Source organism: Pseudopipra pipra, chromosome 26 (genome assembly GCF_036250125.1).
Source record: "Pseudopipra pipra isolate bDixPip1 chromosome 26, bDixPip1.hap1, whole genome shotgun sequence".
NCBI classification, from domain to species: domain Eukaryota; kingdom Metazoa; phylum Chordata; class Aves; order Passeriformes; family Pipridae; genus Pseudopipra; species Pseudopipra pipra.
This window is the reverse complement of record NC_087574.1, coordinates 6,060,719-6,065,517: the sequence shown is the minus strand read 5'-3', so window position 1 is coordinate 6,065,517 and position 4,799 is coordinate 6,060,719. Positions and strand designations below refer to the sequence as shown.

Here is a 4,799-nt window from a genome sequence, read left to right as displayed (position 1 = left end):
CATCTGGGACAGTTTGTTTTCTATTCTTCAGTCCATGGTCATGATATAACTCGGGTTTTGTTGGTTTTTTTTTCCTTCTGAGAATTATGAACTTCTTTTCTGTGGCAGAAGATTAAACTGTCCAAGCCTCCTCCCAGTCTGGCAGGATGTGACACGGTGGCAGCAGCTCCTCCTGGTCCTCTGGGACACCCCTGGAAGTTGGGACTGTGCAGTGTGGTCTCTCCTGAGGGACATTTTCCAGCAAGGAAAGGAAAATGGGTGCCAGGAAAGGCAGGGAATTCCAGGCTGGGATTTGCTGTGGCTTCTTCACTCCCAGATTTGCATCCTTGCACACCTTGGGCACCGCCAAGGAACGTGCTCAGGAACGTGTTCCCTCCTCCCTGCCCGGGCTGGCAAACCAAAGGGGAGGGTTTGGGGCAGCTTTGCAGGATTCAGTGACTTAAAGGGTTGGGTTTTGTCACTGAAACGCTGCTTTGGAGAAGAGCACAGAGAAACCCCACCAGTTTTGGGGTTGGGTTGGATGTTCTGGGAAGTGGGACCGAATTGCCCCTGGATTTTTCACTCCTAAAAATCATCCTGCAGGCAAAGTGGGGCTGGATTTTCATCAGGAGAAGGGGGAAGGGTGGGCAGTGGGGGGGCAGCTCACGTTTTCCCACTTTCTGCTTTTTTAAATTCCTTTCTCCTGAGGGCTGGTGCAGCCAGAAATCCAAGGAATGGACAGAGGGACCCCCCCAGCAGCCAAACTGTGCCAACCCCCCGTGACCCTGAGCTGGGACCCGGGAGGAGCTGCAGCCGTGGCTTTTGTGGGACTTTCTGCTGGTTTGACCTGGACAAAAGTGGGGTTTGCTGCTGTTCACTGCCTAATTTTGCAATTTTCCCTTCAGGTTGCCCGGGAAGGGCCGTCCAGGGGCAGCTCCTGGAGGTCACTTTGTCCTCGTTTGTCCTGCAGGTTCCAGGGAAACTGGGAGTTAAAAACTCTGGGATGTGTTTGTGCCTTGCAGAACAGTCCCAGGGCTGGGCACTGGCACAGCTCAGGGCTTGCAAAACCAGAGGCTGAGACAACAGATTGCAAAACACTTCCCAAGTTTTTGCTTTTCCAGAGGAAAAGCTCAACTCAAAGGAGCCTTTTCCCCGAGCGACCCGAAGCAGGGCCGTGAATCGAAGTGTTTGTGGACTTTCCCTATAAAGGAGAACACTGGAATGTTTTCATCTCCCTGTTTAAACCTCTCCTGCAGCCTGGGAGAATTATTTCATGCCTTAATTACCAGGTAAACAACTGGGATAGAGCAGGAAATTCGTTAGAAAAGGGCTGTTGTGAAGGAGAACTCGCTGTTTAAAGGCTTTCCAGTGGTGGTTCCTTGAGCTGCCCTGTGATTAAATTCAGTGTATTATGGTCAGATCAGTAAATATCCTTGTTCTGCAGGTGTGGAACTGAGAGCCCTGCCTGGAATTGTGGAAGGGAGCTCTGGATCATTCCCGATCCAGGATCATCAATTCCCTTTTCACCTCCTTTTACATTTTCTGCCCAATTTCCTCCCCGAGGTTTTTCAGTCAGTGGATGGCAAATATTCCAATAAAGGAGAGGAGAATCAGGCACCTCCTTGTGGTTCAGCTGAAGCTACAAAAAGCAGGAATTCCACAACTATCCCTTGGGAAATCTTCCACAACTATCCCTTGGGAAATCTTCCACAACTATCCCTTGGGAAATCTTCCCTCCTGTCCCGGCGCGTTCCCGGCGGTTTCGGCCGCGCAGGGAAGGGCGTGGGCAGAGTTCCCCTGGAGATATCCCGGGATCCTGAGACATAAAATTAGTTCAGCCTGAAAAAGGACTCCCCCCGAGGCAGCCCAGGCACGGAGGGGTCAGATTTCTCCTGAGCCTTGGATGTCATTTAGTGCAAAGGTCCCAAACCTGGATCTTGTGTCCCTGGGACTCCTCGGGGGAAGTTCCCTCTGTGCCCTTTCCCGCAGCACCTGGAGGGAGGAAAACGCTCCAAGGCAGCCCAGGGAGGCCGGATTTGGGATGAGCTGCACCCTGACCCCGTTCCCAAGGGCCAGGGGAGGGGAGATCCCGAGCCTTGGGAAGAGGGAGCGCCCGGGAAGCGCGTTGGGGGTGTGGAACTGCCCCTTCCAGGCGCAGGTTTGTGCTGGGAAACGATTCCCAAAGGAAACCTGGGAGTGTGGCAGAACACACCAGGGCACCCTGAGTGCCCCTTGCTCTTAGGAAGCAAATGTTTGGGAATGTAAGAGTTGCTAATCCATAGGAAAATTCCCACTTGGCCCGAAAGCTTGTGTCGTGCGCCGTGAAAACTGAAGCCCTTTGTTACTCCCAGAAAACAACAGGATTTTATGATGCTCGTGGATTTTAATTGACTCACTTGAAGCATGTTCCATAATCCATCCACTGCCTGCTGTTCAGGGAAAAAAAACCTCCAGGAATACCGTGGGATTGTCCCAGCAGATGAGCCGGTGGTTTGAGTGAATTCCAGCAGATGGGACCCGGGATCTGGGGCTGTCACAGCTCGTGGCTTTTCCCACCCTGCAGAGAAATCCTTCCCCGGGGGCTGGGACTCAGCCCGGGGAGGGTTTGGGGAGGCTGAGCCAGGAGGTGGCAGTGGAGCTCGTCCTGCGGGGATGGAGGGGATGGAGGGAGGCGGCTCCGACGGGATCCCTGTTGGAACCTGTTCCTCATTAATCGCTAATTACAGACCCCCGGGATGGGTTGGGCGGGAAGGGACCTTAAAGCCCTTCCAGTGCCACCCCCAGGGAAATTTGAGGGACTGGGGAGAAATTCCTCCCTTCGAGGGTGGGGAGGGGCTGGGATGGATTTCCCAGAGGAGCTGTGGCTGCCCCATCCCTGGGAGTGTCCAGGGCCAGGCTGGAGCACCCTGGGACAGTGGAAGGTGTCCCTGCGTGGAACTGGATGGGCTTTAAGGTCCCTTCCAGCCCAAACCATTCCAGGATTCTGGCTGATCCCATGACTCCTGATGGGCTGTGATTTCCCCTCCCCTCTTGTTCCTTCCTTGATGCCTTTTGGCATCAAAGCCAAACTGAACCCCGTGTCCAGGGGGAAATGTGGGGAGGACTCAGCTGCCCCTTTGCCACGTCCCTGCTGCTGCCCTGGGGGAGATTCCCGGGATAAACACCTGGGAACTTCATCCCACAGGGAAGATGCAGCAGTGGGGTTTGCTCTCTTGTTGTTTGTTACTTTTTGAGGGGGTTTTCCCTGATTTGACCATCTAAATATTATTCAGCCCCCAAAATTGTCTTGCTGTGAAGGAAATCCTGTTTGCTGGAGCTGCTGCTTGTGTGGAGGCAGGAGATGAGCGGCTGCAGTTGGAGTTCCCTCATCCATGTGCCTGGAAAACTGAGCTGGAGGGAGGGATCAGCTCCCCTGGGCAGGAAAGGGAAGCCTCACTTTTACTCAAGAACTCCCCCAAAATACAGGCTGAGTTCCCGGGGGCTGCTGAGCTGGTCTTACCCAAACTTTGGGATTGTTTGGGATGGAAAAGCGGCGAGGGAGGGACAGGCAGAGGCGGCGACGTGGCCACCGAGGCCTTGGGGCTGCTCTGGGCTGATGCAATTCCCCTCTTGGTGAAAAACCAGGACAAACTTGGACAGGAACATGGAGCACGAGGATGTTCCACCCATTGTGGGGAATCCATGTGAATCCATGTGTTGGGAAGAGGTTGCCTTGGCTATTCAGGGGCTGCCAGGACTGTCAGCCCAGGGCACTGTCCTCACTTGCTCCCCGGGGTTTTCCAGCAGTGGAAAATCACTGGGATCCAGGATCACCCCCTGCCAAAGTCCTCCGGCCGGGATGTTTCTGGAATGATCTTTGCCCCACTGCCTTGCAGAGGGAAGGAGGCACAATTTGCCCTTTGGAGTCTCCCACTTGTCCCCACGGCCTGAGGGGGAGCTGGTGCAGCTCCAAAGGGGGGGGAAATGCCAGAGCAGGGACAGCAAAGGCCGGGCTGTGCCAAGGAAACAGGGTGTGCCCTGCAGCAAAGAGCCCAGAGGGCTCGGACTGAAGAGCTGATAAAAACATACCCAACGTTTCCCTGACCCTGAGGCTCTTCCCAGGTGGCTCCGGGGGATGGGTCAGTTCCTTTGGCTCTGGGGAACAAGGGCTGCTCAGGAAGGTCTCAGCAATACCCTGAGCTCTGCTCTGGGACACAACTGTGCCAAAAGAAGGACAGTTTAGAGCACCAGGACAACGTGGCATTGCCGGGGCAGCCGCCCTGGCCCAGCCCAGCACAAACTGTGGGTTTTGCAGAGCTTCTGAGCTCTGTTTGTGCCCTTCCACTCTTGGACACTTTTAATTAAAGAGCAGGACGGAACAGCCTCCGATGGGCTCCCGATGTGCTTTCAGGGCCGAGCCGCTCCCTTTGGACAAGCTGCCCTTGTATTTTTATCGCCGGCGCCTCCAGGGCTCCTGCAGAGCCAGAGATACCGCGGGAGCCCCGCCCTGGAGCCCGGGCGGGTATTTTGGGGTGCGGGCACAGCCCTGGCAGGGTCACCCTGCAATTGGGGCTGCGGGGCTGCGCCAGCTCCCAAAATTAACCCGGGGACCTCAAAATTAGCCGGGGACCGCCCTCCCCCCGGGGCGGGGTGGGCACGGTGGCCCCGCAGTGCGGGAGGTCCCGACTCCCCCCCCCGGGTGTATTTTGGGGACAATTCCTACGTTTTCCTCAGCCAGTGCCTTCCTGAGCTTTGCGGGTTGTTCTGGGGCAAAATCCTCCCCGAACGGCTCAATCCCAACGAGGCCCGGTGGGTTATTACCGAGGGGCGTGGGAGGGAAA

The 4,799-nt window shown here is 55.7% G+C and overlaps 1 protein-coding gene across 1 annotated transcript in view; it reads left to right on the top strand.

Annotated features, from left to right (window-relative positions):
* SNF8 (SNF8 subunit of ESCRT-II) overlaps positions 1-4,799 on the top strand; it is a 104,618-nt gene that overhangs the window by 21,771 nt on the left and 78,048 nt on the right. The gene's annotated exons all lie outside the window — the stretch shown is intronic.